The sequence below is a fragment of the Papaver somniferum genome, chromosome 8 (assembly GCF_003573695.1).
Source record: "Papaver somniferum cultivar HN1 chromosome 8, ASM357369v1, whole genome shotgun sequence".
Classification (NCBI taxonomy): Eukaryota; Viridiplantae; Streptophyta; class Magnoliopsida; order Ranunculales; family Papaveraceae; genus Papaver; species Papaver somniferum.
The window spans coordinates 10,953,803-10,972,482 of record NC_039365.1 but is presented as its reverse complement, the minus strand read 5'-3'; positions in this window follow the sequence as shown (position 1 = coordinate 10,972,482).

Sequence of the window (18,680 nt, the reverse complement as noted above, 5' to 3'; positions counted from 1 at the left end):
ATTCCGTCGGTAGCTTTTAGAGTTCTGAGTTTACTCTGTTGTATTTTCGTAATCTAATTTTTCATTTTCGTAAAATAAAAAAGAAAATGAAAAAAAACTATTTCAAAACCAGTTAAGAACCGAACTGGTCCATGCAATTTACCGGTTGGACTGTCCGATTTAACTGAATTGTGTCTAGAAACACTGTATCTAACTGTTAATGGCCTAGTCATGTGACACTAATCATTAATAAGTGTACACTTCGTCTTGGAGGCTACCATTTGAAGTTCCGTGCATTTTCTCTTGTACATGATTCACATGGTCCTTGTCGTATTTGTAACTTCATTTATTTTCATTTCTGTTCATGAACGACCGGAGGCTACCATTTGAAGTTCACATGATTACCCTTTAGCAATTGATTATTGATTATAGTTAATTGTTCATGCACATCATGTTTTTGTTAAAAGCAACTTAAATTATCAACTGTCCAAAAAGTAACAACCTTAAAAACTCAGAATGTGAAAAATAACAACCTTAAAAACACACGGCGTGCATTCTCTGATAAATTTATTTGATTTATTTCTTGTAGGTCTCTTTCTTTTCTCTTTTCCATGGTTTCTTTTTCTTAATAATTTTTTTTGTCTTATTCAACCAATTTAGTTTAGTTAAACCTGTGACTGATACATGTATTGCGACTGTATCGGTATAGTTACCTAGCTTGAGACTGTTATGAGATTAATCAAATATAGGCATCAACAACCTGGAAGAGTTTTCTGCAAATAATTACTTAAACTTAGAAAAAGCATAATCAGTTTGGTAGCACTGAAACATATACCTGCATTATGGTAACAACGCATCACTGCACTTGCGAGACCATCGTTTCCCTGGCAGCACGAGCAATTCCATAGCCTAAGAGCATCCGAAATACAATATCACCAGTTGCACATACAAACATAGAGTAGATATTGGAAAATGCATTTCAGGATGCATTACTGCTCAGTAAATTGAACTATAGCTGACATAAATATTACAATCACAACCATTCTTATCATCATTTAAATATTATACTACCTACCAAAAGTATATGAAAAAGCTTCAAAAAATTCTTATCATCACGAACATGATCCCTTAGCAAAAGCTCATTCGAATTTTCCATCTTGACGCATTAAAATGCTTGTGCATTTTCCTCTGTGCGTTTCAGTAACGGTGAAGTAGTATCTTGATGCCATAAGTTCTACAACTTTTAAAGGTTGCTCCTTTTAAACGTGAACATAGTGAACATGGACAATAGCACGTTTTAAACTTTTTAGTACTTTTCATTTTTTAGTATATATTCACTCATTTTCAAGCATTATTGGGGAAAGAATAACCAAGATTTACCATTCATGACTGATAATAGACCTATAACACAGGAAAAAGGAAAAAATAGCATGATACCGAAGATCTCAGGCCTGACTACATATTTGACATCCATACAAAGAGCCTAATGGAAGGGCAAAAGAACATTAGGAATTGATTCGAACAGTACAACACGGAAGCTCTTATTGAGAAAGCCGGTCTCCACACTATGAATGATTTCATTTGTAAATCATGATGTTGTCCTTTCCTCCTAGTTCCAACAATGGAAGATACCCAAAACATTAAAATAAACAATTAAGAAACTACATAAAATAAATAACTAAGAAAATAGCTACATTAGAGAGTGAGAGAGATAATTATCTTTTATGGAGGTTGTGTGATAAAAGTGGTGCTGACTGCTGATGGAGAATTGGAAGAATTTAATTCATTAGATTTAAAAGGTTTTTGATGTTCTGATATTGTAGATAAAAATATCGGTAGAGCAAAATTGATGCCCAAGAAGTGACAACGAAGCAGAGAAAATAAAGTGATACAAAAGATGAAAAAAAATACCTTTTTGTGTGATTTCGGTAAAAGGTACGATAGCATCTTGCAAATTCCTTAACTAAATATCCCGTTTTGTCCCTACAGAACGAAGAAAGATCCAGATTATTCATCGTAAACACAAAAACAAAAATTTATTTTTCAATAATACAAACATTATCGGAGCTGTTGTCGAAGGAGATATGCGTCATCTATCATGTGCACTCCCTGTGATGATCTGCAAAAAGAAAAATACATGCAAACACACTACCATCGATCAAACAAAACGCTTATAGAAATTGAGAAATTGCAGACAAAAAAACCATAAAACTTCAACCTGTTCTTGTGTAAGAGGAACGCCGTAACAATGAGATTGATTTGGATTGGACTTTTTATAGAGAGATGCCGAAAAGGTTATTTTTTATGATATGATAGGGAATATACCGAGGTGTTTGGAATTAATTTATATTATTGTTTATTTATCTAATCAAATAGATTTTTGGTAATATAAATTATTTACCAAAGAAATAAATTCCAAAAGATAAATTATTTACTTTTTATCACTGTTTCTATTTAAGAAAACATTTACCATTTTGTTTAATTTTACAATTATTATTATTAGAGTTTTCGTAATCGGGGAATTTTTTTTGCTTTGGCTATGGAACGGCTATTGTTTAGAAAATTAGTTATCTAAAGTAATTAAACCAATTAGAGCTTTGTGTCGGAAATACTGCATTCATATCTTTTTGTTGCATTCATACAAGCATCATGGATGTTCTAATACTCCAAGATATTTTATTAACGATTTTCTGTTAATTATTGGACAGGATCAATACTCAATTTATTTTACGGAAGAGAAAGAATGCTTTGATTCTCAGGTAAGTCCCCATAATCCCAATTTTTGTTTTTGGATTTTAATTATGGATCTAATTTGTTAATTTCATAATTGTATTTGTGAATTGTAATTAAAATTTGTTTATTTATCAATAGCTTGGAATTGTAATTTGGGTTGTTTAGTCATAAAAATTGTAGTCGTACATTGGACATTTATTTATTTTTAATTTCGTTCATCAATTTTATTTTTGGTTTTGATGAAATCATGATTTAATTTGTATGAATTTATTTTGATGTGACTTTTTATATTAATATTTAAGAATTAATTTTAATATTAATATTTAAGAATTAAATATCTCTTAAGAGATTCTTTTATATATTTTTGGAAACACTAATAGATTCTATAATATTTTAAAATATATTGTTTTGATAGCGTTACTAAATTTAAATACGGCGGGGCCAAAATCGACCAGAAGCTCTGATTAACCACGTCGCTCGAAAAAACTCTGTTTTTATATAAAGAATATGGTGTTGTTTTCGTAGGATCATAATAATGTTGTTCGTGTTTTGAAACGTCAAAAGAAAAAGAAATGGAATATAGAGAATGAGCGTGATGAGGTCTGGTTGGCGGTATTTGATTGTATACTATGGAACGTGATACAACATAAACACCAAAAATTTGATATTGTCACTTTTTCTGCATTTTCCGAGAGGGTTTATCCAGAGACGGACACCTTTCATCTACCGTTTGGCGAGATGGCAATAAATCCGGATGATTGTTTTAGAATCACGGGCCTACCAATTACGGGAACAAGTGTTCGAGATGGATACGATCCCTCGATGATCTATGAACTTCTTGAAAAGTTGGTCGAAAAGTGTCTAGGATATAGCGCTGACAAGGCACAATGTGAGTTTAGACGAGCTTCAAAAGAGCCTAAGGAAGGTGATGAGTATAATGAGTTTGAGGAAGACTGCACGTACAAGAATAAGTTAAAGAAGATCAAGATGAAAGTATTGTTTTAGGAGTTTGGAGGGAAAAGATTTGGTTGCTCAAGGAAATTTGGTGATGACACTGGAGAATATTGAGCACCATATGACTTCTTATTTGTTTTATCAACTAGGAACCATTTTCTCCCCCGACATTTCAGGTCACGTGGTAAAGGCCCATTACCTCCCGCTATTGGACCCCCTTAATGAGGTGAACAACTACTGGGGGGGGGGGGGGGTATTGCGTTTCTTTCATTCGTTCAAGCGGAGCTAAGAAAAGCTTCGATGCTTAAGAGTTGTTTTTTTGGAGGCTTATACACCCTTGTTCAGGTACCCCGTTAAATTATCCTTTGTGTGTTTCAATCCGTAAGTGAATGAATGTGTATTGTTACTAATCATATTGCGAAGGTATCATTTGTTGCTTCTTCTCATAGGTTTGGGTGTACGACCACTTCCCTAAACTGAAATTGTCTCATGCTAAGACTCTTTGGCTTTATGGGAAGCGTACAACTGGTAAATACGAATTTTTGAACTTACAAGACAAGGGTAAGAAGAAAAGGTGTTGGATTTGAGGGAGACATTGGATAATGTAACAGTTGAAGATATGGATTTCCATCCTTACACCATTCAATCAGATGAAGATGAGAAAGATGTTGAGGTTATTGATTTCTCATCTATCGCGGGTTATAATGGACCGTTGTTTCATCCTGACGGTTGTAAAATGTATAATTCTGGAAGAGTATTGAGACAATTTTCTTGTGTCACAAGAGGAAAACTTCAACTTCAAGGTGAAGAAGCGGGGGTCATGTCCTGTGTCACACCTTCGAATGCCCAGACAAATTTTCTGCGAATGCGTAACCCCGCAACACAGTGGTTCTGTGAATAAAGCTTCACTCACCTGCACTTCAGCCTTATAAGTTTGCACCAATGCAAACAACCAACTCAACAGTTTTTCAGCGGAAGTCTTTTACCTTCTTTTTCTTCACTTAGCTTCTCAAATGCATCCCATAATGCACTCAAACATTGCCATACATAGCCAAACACAATCAGTCAACCAAGAACACTTATAACATGACACAATCAACTTGTTTTATTGCATCAAAGGTAAGAAATACAAAACTTTCCCACTTAGGGACTTACACAGACTTGTTCACCTTAAACCAAGCCTTAGACTTACGAACACTCTCATATTTTGAGTCTCACACTCTCCTATGTAAGCCTGCCGAATTTTCTACGCCTTAGGACTATTTATACAACAACTTTACTTGGCAAAAACCTTGCACAACCGTTGCACACGCAAAGGACATCCATCTGTCCCATGAAGCAGTTCCATAATCACCACTAACTATGCTAAGTGACCAGTTCTTCTCCTACTTGAGCCAATCATCAAACACATGTTCTCTTGCAGTTAGGAACCTTATATCATGCTTATAAACTCCTTTATAACAATTCTACTTCGTCTCACGTCATTGGCATGCTTGTGAAGCTCGTAACCAACTTGTAACTGTCACTTGATCCGTATTGCACAACTGTTGTGCTTTACCGAATTCTTCCTTGTTCCAATGTTCAGATATCTTGACCCTGCATGCTTATCACTCTAAGCTAATGCACAAATTTTTTTTTTGCATCAATCATCGAGGCCAACTCTCTAAGCTCATTCTGGTTGTTCTGGCGCCATATGCTAAACTTAACAAATTCGCTTGACAATAGCAATGCCGCTCTTGCATTACTAGATTGTTTGCACTGTCCAAGATTTGTACAGACTTGAACTAATGTCATAGATAAAATCTTGGTCTATTCTACCTTGTTGCATCATCCTTGAGTTTTGTCCAACTCAATTCCACAGATATGCCTCAATGCCAACATCGCATGTTGCATCTGTCACTTTGGCCTCGTCTTACCTTTTCCTCAATGAAGCCTCACTGTGCCGGCCAATAAGCTTCATTACTAGCCAAATGTCTTTATAGTGTAATGCTACCTTTGTGCTTCACTGGCCTGCGGGGTGCCACTATCTTAGTGCTTGACAGTCTAGTATACCGATATTATGGCTTTTCATTTCTCTATTATGGCTTTGCGTTGCGCTATTACGGCGGATCACTGATTAGGCATGCAAAACTGTAACACGCAATCATTGTGCGCCACTTTCCATACCGGTCATAGACATCCCCCACCTAATCCGTTCAACGCCCTCGTTGAATGCGACCCAGTATAAACACTATACTTGTCTTAACCTCGTTGTATGCACTTTCAAAACTTTTTTTGAAATTCAACAACCATTGTTGGATTTCGTACTATGCCAACTTTTCATGCCTTAACATCATCATCACTTAGATTTACTGCTTTTCCATTGATCTCATATACTTGAGTCACTTCTCGGCGTCGTGCACTACGCTTATACTGCTACTCAAATGATGCATCAATACCCAAATGCGACATGAAATTCTTCTTAGCCAACTCCCTTTAGGCCTGAATTTCGCTTGAATCATTTATGCCTAAGTGTATACACATAATTATTATTCTCAACTGATCACTATGATCATTGCCATATTCTTTCACCTCCCTACTTTGCCTTTTGCATATAACTCAACATGAAAAGGACTTATAAACGACTTGGCTTCATCTTCAATCAATTTTGCTGGCACATTCCTTGAAATGTAGTTCTACATGCCCTTGTTAAGCACATCAAACAGGGGTTCTCTTTGCATAAGACACCCGATTCAAACACTTCATGCCTCGTCAAGCTCTGATTATGCAAGCATCATTCCTGAACTCATTTCTCTGAATGTGGCTAAATATAAACTCTCTATACTTATTATGCCATCTAGCATACCCAAACAAGAATTGCAATTTTTCGTTGCCTAACTCTCTAAAGCAAAACTATTGAGTTGCACAACCCATCTCCGCAACTGTGACTAACTATCTTTTTGGACATAACATAGCTAACCCTTTAGCTGTCCATATGCCATGCCTTAAAATCCAATAAGATCTCCAAATATTTCTTTGAACTTCATTTCTTGCTCGCCTGGAAAGTGTGTGTTTCTTTCACTTTTTTATGAGTTCTACACAACTCATGCTTGTTGATGATGTGATTTATATCTTGTTGTATTGCTTGCACTTTCGCTGCCCATCTGCTGTCGTGCCATATTGTAATTCCCAAACAAAAATATCACTTTTGCATCAACTAGGACCCTTGTCCTATGCTTTTCTTATTATCTTTAAACTTGTGTTGCTACTGCATACGTTAGGCTAAGTATGTTACTGCAGCATCTCCCCATGAACTAGCTTTACATCGCAAATAAAGAGGCAAGACTTTATAAACGAAAACACCTTCATTCATTAATGCTCTTACATAACACGACCATGTACCATTACATGATATATCCACCGATCATTTTGGAAAGCTAAAACTTCATTAACAAAGCAACTTGCTTACACCAAAGAAAAGTGTATACAAACTTGAAGACTCAAATAAAAATCTATACAACCAAACTCTACACATAGAGTTTGCAACAACCAACAACTAAAGCTACATAAAACAAGCTCAGAATACACCATGTTTTATGGTACCAAGTGTTTCCAATGGAGACAACAACACTACTTCTTGTTCTATCTTAGTTTCTACCTTTGTCGAAGTGAGCAACAACTTCGTTGCATGGTCTCTTCCTTGAACCTTCACTTCGGCCTTCACAAGTCTTGATAGAATGACTCACATAGTCATCCCGAACTGATGCATTAAGTTGCGCCTTGAGTGGACATCTTCTAGCGAAGTGTAAACCTTTTCAAATGAAACATCCCCTATACTTACGGGCTCAAGGGAATAGTTCATCTTCCTTTGGCTCATGCTTGCGCTTACTGCCTACAGATTTTTCCTTTCTTTTGGCCTTACCTTCACAACTTTGCACATCTTCAGTCGTTGTGCAACTGGTAAGCTCTCCGACCGCCTGAATATCCATCTGGATACTCTGAATTTTGCGCCTCTTGAGTTCAGCAATGACCAACGAACTCCCTCCACTCAGAAATTGGAACATATGATATTCTTCACTCATGCCACGTACTTCTTGCACCAATGCAAGGAAATTTTCATCATAGGCCTGTGGTGTACCCGTCATATTTATCCTGCGCAAACTCTCACTTGCGTACCAAGCACCATTTCTTGGCCAGAACTGACATCTCAGTTCATCTTTCATGTCATTCCATGACGCGGGATTGGCATAACCAGCAGCTTCATCTTCTTGCAGCATAGTTCTCCACCTAACATTTACATCACCACCAAGGTAATTTCCTGCAAGAGTTACCTTTTTTCCTTCCCCAGTTCCATTCACCTCAAAGTATTCCTCAACCTCATACAAAAAATTATCAATTTCTTTATCTTTTTTGGAACCAGCGTAAACCTTTGGCTCGGAGACTCGATTAGAGCTTTCTCCGTTCACGTTTTCCACTGCAAACATGTCATCACTGATTAACTTGCAAATACTTGACATCTCATCTGACATTTGGTTCACATGGCCTGTTAGTATGGTCTTCATGTCACTGAATTTCCCGTTGAATTCAATCACTTCAGTATTGGTTTCACAATTTAACAAGGTTGCATCAGACACCTTGTCCCCGACTTCACCTACCCTTACGTCAAATACTTTAAACCAATTTGATGTTTTTCCTTCAAGTAAATATATCTTACCCTTATCTTCAAAAACAAGAGGAATATCAACTCCATCAGTACCCAATGGTCATACTTCCAAGATCACCATACTCCTCTAGTTGATCAAACGTACTTGGTAGTTCTTCATCGATCATCATGCCATTATAACTCATTTATAATGCCATTATAACTCATTTATAATGCAAACTTTTTGAATAAAATGCACCACTTACTTGGTCACAGGAAAATATCTTAAGAGAGAAAGAAATACCAGCGTATTATCCAACAAATACACTTGGACTGCGTACCAAACAAAGCTCTGATACCCGAAACTGTCACACCTTCAAATGCCCCAGACAAATTTTCTGCGAAGGCGTAATCCCGCAGCACAGTGGTTCTGTGAATAAAGCTTCACCCACCTGCACTTAAGTCTTATAAGTTTGCGCCAATGCAAACAGCCAACTCAACAGTTCTTCAATGGAAGTCTTTTTCATTATTTCTCTTCACTTAACTTCTCAAATGCATCCCATAATGCACTTAAACATTTCCATACATAGCCAAACACGATCAGTCAACCAATAACACTTAGAACATGACATAATAAACTTCTTTCATTTCATCAAAGGGAATAAATACAAAACTTGTCCACTTATACCTTGTTTGGTTGGAAGAATTGGAGTCCTAGGAAATCAATTATGGGGTAATCCAATTCTTGGAATTGAATTCCGTGGAATTGGATTCAATTCCAAAAAATTATCCTTTGGTTGAGGTAATCCAATTTTTTGTGTTTTTACCTTGGAATCCAATTCCATTGCACTACTAGACCAATGCAATGGAAATCAATTATTTTGGGGGGAATTGGATTCCTAGGAATCAAAATTCTCAATTACATGGAGTTGGTTTGGACCGTTTGGTTCAAGGAATTGGTCACATTCCCCCGGAATTGGATTACCAGGAACCCAACTCCTTGAACCAAACGCGCTGTTAGGGACTTACACAGACTTGTTCACCTTAAACCAAGCCTTAGCCTTACGAAAACTCTCATATTTTGAGTCTCACACTCTCTTATGTAAGCGTGCCGAATTTTCCATGCCTTAGGACTATTTATAGAACATATTTACTTGGCAAAAATCGTTCACAACTGTTGCACACGCAAGGGATAGCCATCTGTCTCATGAAGCAGTTCCATAACCGCCACTAACTATGCTAACTGGCCAGTTCTTATCCAAGTTTCTCCAATCATCCAACACATGTTCTCTTGCAGTTAGGAACCATCTCCCATGCTTATAAACTCCCTTTATAACCGTTCTACTTTGTCTCGCGTCATTGGCATGCTTGTGAAGCTCGTAACCAACTTATAACCGGCACTTGAGCCGTATTGCGCAACTGTTGTGCTTTACCGAATTATGCCTTGACCCAATGTTCAGCTCTCTTGTCCCTGCATGCTTATCACTCTAAGCTAATACACAGACAATCTTTGTGCTGAAATCATCGAGGACAACTCTTTAAGATCATTCTGGTTGTTCTGACGCCATATGCTACACTTAACCAATTCGCTTGACAATAGTAATGCCGCTCTTGCATTACTAGCTTGTTTGCACTGTCCAAAAATTTTCCAGCCTTGAACTAATGTCGTAGACCAACTCTTGGTCTATTCTACCTTGTTGCATCATCCTTGAGTTTGGGCCAACTCAATTCCACGGATATGCCTCAATGCCAACATCGCATGTTGCATCTGTCACTTTGACCTCGTCTTGCCTTTCCCTCAATGAAGCCTCATTTTGTCAGCTAATAAGTGGTAGGCTTTTAAGAGTGTGTAAATAAGATGAATAAATGGATGCCTACAGTGATACCTGCAAGTGCACAGGGTCAGTTGTAGCTTGTGTGCAAGAACAGGGTCATTTCACATGGACTTGGGGTGTTATGAAGTTTTCCTAGCTAATTCTATATGCAAGGCAGTGACAAAAGATAACTGTGAGATGTTGGCAGGAAGCAAAGAAAGTGACTAAGAATGACAGTGGAAAAAGCAGTGAAGAAAATGAAAACAGTGGGAATGGAAGTGTGATTCTAGGGTTAAGATTTCCCTTTCACCTAGCTAGTTCACCTAGGTTAAATCCTTGTCCCTAATGGACAAGAGGGTCTAGTTCAATCTAGTCTCTTGGCCAGGGCAATTCATGTGGCAAGTTATCTAACCTAAAATCCTTAGTTTAACCCCTAGCATTGCCTATCTGATTAAAGCATAAACAATCACAGGTCATTTAGGTTTCTAGGTCTCTAACTAATATGGCTGGTTAATCCCTTGAGCCACCACTGACCCCTAGCATTAGTGGTCTTCTTACAGCACCACTAATCACAAGTCAGTTGGGCTTTTAGGAATCTAACTAGCCTAAGCTATTTTGATTTCAACAAAAACTAACCTAATGGCTAACCATCATGGCTTAAGAGTCCTCTCACCCTAGTGGTGGATTTAGAACATAAATAACATTTGAAGATGACAATACATTGAATTAGGCAGTAATTGAACTTCGAATTGAAAGTGAAACAAAGAACTGAACATAAAAAAAAAACTACACAATTGGGGAACTGGCTAGTCCAATTCTCCCAATTTTGACACTGGCTAGTCCAGCATGGTTACAACACACACCCACACCTTCTATTTATACCCAGAATTCAAAATTAGGGTTTACAATGTTTTCCCCCAAATTCTCAAAATTAGGGTTAGATATTTACCTAATTTGATGTGACAAATCACTCAAAACGGTCGACCCATTTCTTCTCTGCCTCTTCTGGTCCTCCTATGCCTTCAATTGACGCATATGCTTCTCTAATTGTTCCCTAGTTCGAGTTATTTTACTCACCCCAAAACCTAGGGTTTCAGTGGTTGTGAGATGGGGAAAATAACTAGGCTAGGGAGATGGGTTTGAGGTAGGGGAGGTGATGGTGGTTCGTACGGAGTGGCAGGGCATGGTGGTGGTAGCGCAGAGGGTGAGGAGATGGAGTTGCAGAGCTCTGTTGGGGGATGGTTGTTGCAGAGAATTTGGGGAGAAGAGAGCTCGATGGATAATGAGATTAGGGTCTGTTTGTTTGGGGTGTAGGTGTTCGGTTGCTAGGGTGTGAAGCGGGGATAGCGAACTTTGATGAACATCGAGTAAAGAGCGTTGGATGATCCCATATAGATTGAATCGAACGGCTACGATGGAGAGGTATGTAGCGACCGTTGGATTATGAGATACAACAAAATTTACGGCTTCAGATGGAGTTAGGTACTATGGTGTTTGACAGGAGCTTCGGATTTTGATGCACAATGATGAGGCGACCGTTGGATGACAAGATGGATCCAATCTGACGGCTCTCATGGAAATGGGTATGGATAATGGAAATGGATTTGGGTAATGGTTTTGGGCCTTGGGTATGCCAAGCCCATATATTCTTTAAGAACAATTCTTCCTCTTCAAGCCCACTTCTCGTTGATCCGGCTCTTGCAAACATCATTCTTCGCTTCCTCCTAGCGAGAGTCTTTGCCGTTCCTTTGCTCTTTTCGGTCCGTGAGTTAACCAGGCTTTATTAAGTACCTAAAAATGCAAAATTAATTAAGAAAAGTATTTATTCTTGAAAACAACGAAAACACAGAATATGGGATAAAATGTAGAATTAATGCACAAAAGATGAGTTAAATGCCAAGAAAAATATATAGAAATATGCACTTTTTAGCACTCATCAAATACCCCCAAACCTGAATTTTACTTGTCCTCAAGTAAAACAAAACTAAGGAAATCCTACCTATACCACTGTCGCTGGTCTCTCGAATGCATTTAGCGTATGCACTAAGCCTTTTAAACCACTAAGTGTCCCTAGTGGACGAGTGAAGTCTTGTGAAGGTTTGCTTAGAACGTACCTACAAAGTTCTAGGACAAAATATAAGCTCAGATTCCATCAAATGTGACATGTGCAAGTCAGTTTAAGCTCACAGCAAAATGGAGATGTCAATCTAGCTATCTAAGGCACAATCCTAGCACTGATAACAAATAAAGACATGTGATAAGAGTGTAAAGTGTATCTACACATGTGTAAAGAAAGATCGGATGTTATGACTACTAATCACCAAGAGATAGTTTCTCAGGCTAAGAACCAAGATCGAAATCTAGCTAGCTGTCCGGACTTTACGAGAATTGTGAATGAGTTGGAGGTATTTCACAATTACTCGCGTTGTACATCAATGGCATACACCCTCCTTGCTTATTACAATGAAACAACAAAATGACTCTTTACATGACTCTTATTTACATTGACTACTCTCTTTTATTTTTGGAACAAGAGAGGATGGAATTGATAAATACTTGATTGATTTTTTTCATTTTTTTTTTTCATTTTTTTTTTTTTTGAAAAGGAAACACTTTTGATACATATACAAAAGGAAACAAAAAATTACATGACATTTTGCAAGAGGTAGCCCTTTTTGATGCACCCAGTTAAATTCGATGGTTGTTTTTCTTAATGTAACCTCCACCTTCTATCCCAACCAACCAAAGAAAAAGCTAGTCAAGTTTCGTTCAGTATTCTAAAGTGATTGGCAATCGTGACTTCCTATCAAACACCTTGAAGATCGAGGCTATACATGTATTGGTAGATCGTGCGCGTGCAAATTTCTTATCACTATGTGAATTGTGCTAGAATCAGGGTGCCTAAATATCTAGACTAAGACTCCTAATAATTACATATTTGCACAAGAGTCAACATTTCAAGGTAAATGAGCTCCATTTTTATTTTTATTTTTCAATTTTTATTTTTTTATTTTGATTTTTTCATTTTTTTCAAAAAGAAGGAGTTCTTGTTTTCAATTATGGCATATTATCAAAGTATCTACTTTTCACCCCCAAACCTAAACTAAACATTGTCCTCAATGTTTCAAAATATGAACAAAATTATAATACAACATATGAAGAGGATCATGTTGAGTAGAGAAAAAGGAAAGAGAATACCCGATTTCGGCGAAAGCAATATTAGAACTCCGTTATTCAAGGCAAGAATCCAACATATGTCAGCCGAGATCATATTGGATTAGCAAAATATATACAAAAGGAACAAAAGGGTTTTAAGAAATTTTATCTACTGGATTATATACAAAAATTCACCATACACTAACAATCTAAAGAGTTGAGGATCAACCCAAAAGACAAAGTGTAGAGGTTTCAACAGCTTCACACAAATATAACAGGAAAGAAACGCAAGTGAAACTGTGAAACAAAATGAGCTACCCCCAAACCTGTATTTTTCAACGGATAAAATTTTGGAAACAAAATCTCGCAGTTTTGGGGGTTCATCATGTACAAGGTCTAACTCAAAGTGAACTGTGCTAGGGACGGGCAAACATGCTAATTCCAACTGTGGCTCCTCAAAGATATTATACTTAGATGCAAAATAGTCCAAAAGGACTTGGGAATCACACGGTTCCAAACCTAGATTAGGGACTCTCAGAAAAGTCGGTTTGACAATATGGGTACAAACCAAATCTAGGTTGGGTGGAAGGCCATCAGATTGTGACTTATGTAGGACGATAGGCACATCATTACTAATCACATCAACATCTCCTAAGTTTTCTACACGTGTCACAACATGCTCAAAATCATCAAACAAATTGGCAAGATCACAATCAGAGTCATCAACATCATCAACAAATTTATTCTCATGCATCGGCAAATCAGGAGAAATATCACAATGTGACCTAGGTAGAGAATCAGACACATCAAATATATTTTCATGCATATTAGCATTAGTGTCTACAGAAGATTCAACTATTCCTATGTTATGCTCATCTTCGCAGAATAATTGTACGAATCCCATGTCAATATCAAAATCATATGAATTACAATGAGTATTAGAAAAAACAACATTCATGAAGGTCGAGGGCGAGAAGCCATATGTTTTTGAACCAACAGGTTCCACAATATTTTCATGTTCTTCTAACATATCATCATAATCATCATCATGGTAGCATGCATATTGGTCCTCATTAACAGTGGTGGTGTCATTAGTCGATTCATGTTCCTCTAAATTAGGTTCATATTCAACATCATTTACATGAATGGGACTAGACACTTCATTAGGGACAACATACATTTCCTCATGAATTTCCTCCTTTTGTAGGTGAAGCAAAATCTGATCTAAATATGCATGAATTCGTGATGTAGATCTATCAAAGTTTTGCTTACTGAGTCTTAAAGCTTCTGTGGTGGGAGTACAAAATTCTTCATGTTCAAATTGTGGTGAATGGTACATGTGTGCATGGTCATTAGGGTTTACAAAATATTGATCGCAACCCTCAAAGGATTGATTATGGTCCCAATGACTACCATTTTCACAATTTATGGGCATTTCATACCTTGGATTTTCTCTAGATTGCCTAAAATTATGCAAAATATGACAATTCTCAACAGGGTGGTCTAAACTACCACATGCGGTACATGCATAGATTTCAGGTTGCCTAAGAAAATTAGATGTGACAGATTCCTCATGTGATTGCATTTCTAAAGCTGCGATTCGAGCTTCTAATTGATCGATCAGTGATGATTGTGTGAGTGAGGCACTAGCAAAATGTTCATTTTCACGTTGTGGTGAATGATGCATGTGTGAATAGTTATTAGGGTTCATGTATTGAGGCTCGGGACTTTGAAAATGTCCATAATAATTCCTATAACTATTGACATCATGGTCTACGGGAGGTTCATAACGTGGAGTATGTCCATACGCAAGTTCTCTAAGGGATTTGTTGTATTCCCCAACTGTAGACCAAGATCTAGACATGATTGGGCTCAAAAGCTAAGTAACTATATTACAAAGCCCAAAATTTGGTTTTTAATGGGTTTGGATTTTTGGGAAAAATTTGGTTTTTATGGGTAACATTTGGTTTTGTCGGGTTTGAAAAAGAAATTTGGTTTTTAATGGGTTTTAGAAAATTTGGACTTAATGGGAAAAGAAAACACTTTGGTTTATTGGGTTTTGAAAACTTTGGTTTTAATGGGAGAAAAACATTTGGTTTTTAATGGGATAAGGAGACCAAGCCCACTGTTGGGTTTTGCGAAGCCCAGCTACGTTTTTGAAAAACAGGCCCACTGCTGGTAGGTAAAGCTAACTGTTGGTTTTTGGAATTTTGAAATTTTGGCCCACTCGAACTTTGGTTCAGGCCCACAGTTCAGAAACAAGCCCAGGTAACAATTTGAAATTTGGGCTCTTAAATAGCCAAAGGTCGAGGCCCAACTGGGTTTTGAAAACGTTTGCTGTTTTTGGGTCAATCCCACAGTGTAAATGTTTAGTTTTCAAATGGATGTTAAGCCCACAGTCCCAGAAATTTAGTTGGGCTTTGGCTAGCTACTAACTAAAATATGAGGCCCAACTGGGCTTTCAAAAGTTCAGTTTTCTTTAATTCAAACAACAGGCCTAAATCAATCTAAAACCACAAGCCCACAAGAAATTAAACAAACAAGCCCACAAGAAATTAATTACAAACCCAACAGAAAAATGGAAAAAATTATTACAAGCCCACAAATTAAAAATGGAAGCCCACAGGTTGGGTTCTCTTAATGGGTTTAGGCTTACTTGCTTAAGCACAGCCCAGCTGCTCAGTTTGGTTGCAAAAGCCCAGTTGGGCTTTGGATCATCCTAAGCTTTGGCTTCAACACTCAAGGCCCAGTTGGGCTTGGTTCAATTTCCTCTCCTTCTACAGCTTACAGCCCAGTTGGGCTTGGTTCAAATCAGTTCACTTCACAAGCCCAGTTGGGCTTTATCTTACACCAGTTGCAGCAGCTTCAGCAGGGACTCAGCAGCAGCAGCAGGGAGCAGCAACAACAGCAGTCTTGGCAGCAGCAGAGGCTGGCAGCAGCAGCAGCAGCAGCACCACAAGTTCAGCAGCACCACAAGCAGTAGCTGAACAGGGGCAATGTTGCAGGCTTGGCAGCAACAGCTCTACAGGTTCAGCACAGAAGCAAGCTGCACAGGCCAGCAGTACAGGGAAGAGGAAGAAAGTAGCAGCAAGTGGCAGGCCCAGCTGCAACTCAATCAACAGCAACAGCAAGGGCTCAGCCAAGCAAAACAGAGTCACAACAGCACAGCAACAGGAGCACCTGGAAAGCTCAACAGAAGCTGTCAAGAACAGCAAGAACAGCAAGGGAAAATGATGCAAAGATGAAAAATTATGCAAAGATGAAAATGCAAGTTATGATGCACTAAATGCTTATACTAAGATGCTTATACTAGAATGCAATGCAAAAATGATGCAAGACACAAGAAAAACTTAACACACAACGGCGCCAAAAACTTGGTAGGCTTTTAAGAGTGTGTAAATAAGATGAATAAATGGATGCCTACAGTGATACCTGCAAGTGCACAGGGTCAGTTGTAGCTTGTGTGCAAGAACAGGGTCATTCCACAGGGAGTTGGGGTGTTATGAAGTTTTCCTACCTAATTCTATATGCAAGGCAGTGACAAAAGATAACTGTGAGATGTTGGCAGGAAGCAAAGAAAGTGACTAAGAATGACAGTGGAAAAAGCAGTGAAGAAAATGAAAACAGTGGGAATGGAAGTGTGATTCTAGGGTTAAGATTTCCCTTTCACCTAGCTAGTTCACCTAGGTTAAATCCTTGTCCCTAATGGACAAGAGGGTCTATCTCAAGCTAGTCTCTTGGCCAGGGCAATTCATGTGGCAAGTTATCTAACCTAAAATCCTTAGTTTAACCCCTAGCATTGCCTATCTGATTAAAGCATAAACAATCACAGGTCATTTAGGTTTCTAGGTCTCTAACTAATATGGCTGGTTAATCCCTTAGAGCCACCACTGACCCCTAGCATTAGTGGTCTTTTTCACAACACCACTAATCACAAGTCAGTTGGGCTTTTAGGAATCTAACTAGCCTAAGCTATTTTGAGTTCAACAAAAACTAACCTAATGGCTAACCATCATGGCTTAAGATTCCTCTCACCCTAGTGGTGGATTTAGAACATAAATAACATTTGAAGATAACAATACATTGAATTAGGCAGTAATTGAACTTGGAATTGAAACTGAAACAAAGAACTGAACATAAAAAAAAAAACTACACAATTGGGGAACTGGCTAGTCCAATTCTCCCAATTTTGACACTAGCTAGTCCAGCATGGTTACAACACACACCCACACCTTCTATTTATACCCAGAATTCAAAATTAGGGTTTACAATGTTTTCCCCCAAATTCTCAAAATTAGGGTTAGATATTTACCTAATTTGATGTGACAAATCACTCAAAACGGTCGACCCATTTGTTCTCTGACTCTTCCGGTCCTTCTATGCCTTCAATTGACGCCTATGTTGCTCTAATTGTTCCCTAGTTCGAGTTATTTTACTCACCCCAAAACCTAGGGTTTCAGTGGTTGTGAGATGGGGAAAATAACTAGGCTAGGGAGATGGGTTTGAGGTAGGGGAGGTGATGGTGGTTCGTACGGAGTGGCAGGGCATGGTGGTGGTGGCGCAGAGGGTGAGGAGATGGAGTTGCAGAGCTCTGTTGGGGGATGGTTGTTGCAGAGAATTTGGGGAGAAGAGAGCTCGATGGATAATGAGATTAGGGTCTGTTTGTTTGGGGTGTAGGTGTTCGGTTGCTAGGGTGTGAAGCGGGGATAGCGAACTTTGATGAACATCGAGTAAAGAGCGTTGGATGATCCCATATAGATTGAATCGAACGGCTACGATGGAGAGGTATGTAGCGACCGTTGGATTATGAGATACAACAAAATTTACGGCTTCAGATGGAGTTAGGTACTATGGTGTTTGACAGGAGCTTCGGATTTTGATGCACAATGATGAGGCGACCGTTGGATGACAAGATGGATCCAATCTGACGGCTCTCATGGAAATGGGTATGGATAATGGAAATGGATTTGGGTAATGGTTTTGGGCCTTGGGTATGCCAAGCCCATATATTCTTTAAGAACAATTCTTCCTCTTCAAGCCCACTTCTCGTTGATCCGGCTCTTGCAAACATCATTCTTCGCTTCCTCCTAGCGAGAGTCTTTGCCGTTCCTTTGCTCTTTTCGCTCCGTGAGTTAACCAGGCTTTATTTAGTACCTAAAAATGGAAAATTAATTAAGAAAAGTATTTATTCTTGAAAACAACGAAAACACAGAATATGGGATAAAATGTAGAATTAATGCACAAAAGATGAGTTAAATGCCAAGAAAAATATATAGAAATATGCACTTTTTAGCACTCATCAATAAGTTTCATTACTTAGCCAAATGTCTTTACAGTATAATGCTACCTTCGCGTTTCACTGTCCCTGCAGGGTGCCACTATCTTAGTGCTTGACAGTCTATACAGTGTATCACTATTATGGC